The sequence below is a fragment of the Arachis duranensis genome, unplaced genomic scaffold (genome assembly GCF_000817695.3).
Source record: "Arachis duranensis cultivar V14167 unplaced genomic scaffold, aradu.V14167.gnm2.J7QH unplaced_Scaffold_232525, whole genome shotgun sequence".
Lineage (NCBI taxonomy): Eukaryota > Viridiplantae > Streptophyta > Magnoliopsida > Fabales > Fabaceae > Arachis > Arachis duranensis.
The window spans coordinates 1773774-1774146 of NW_026264851.1; positions in this window are offsets into that span (position 1 = coordinate 1773774).

Sequence of the window (373 nt, forward strand, 5' to 3'; positions counted from 1 at the left end):
AATTTAATGCTTGCTGATTACCTTTTTGCAGTCTATATTCATGTATTTTAATTTCTTTATTTTTTTTTCTTCGTTTGTTTTTATGAAAATCTTCGGTAATCCACGCTCTTATGGCATAGCCATCAAGTTACTAGGATCAGGAAAATAAAATTCAATCACACAAAAATTCAAATACAGATATTAGAGTTCTAATATCACTATATATCATCATTTTTATTCCATTTTCCTACACTATCATATGATATCTAATAGTCCTAGCTATGGCATGAGCCATTATTCCATTGCAATGTCTAGGAATGACAAGTGAGTAGTGACTAGTGAGGTTACACTTTTTGTTTATTATCCATTGTTATCACTTTTTAAGGCCTTTTTT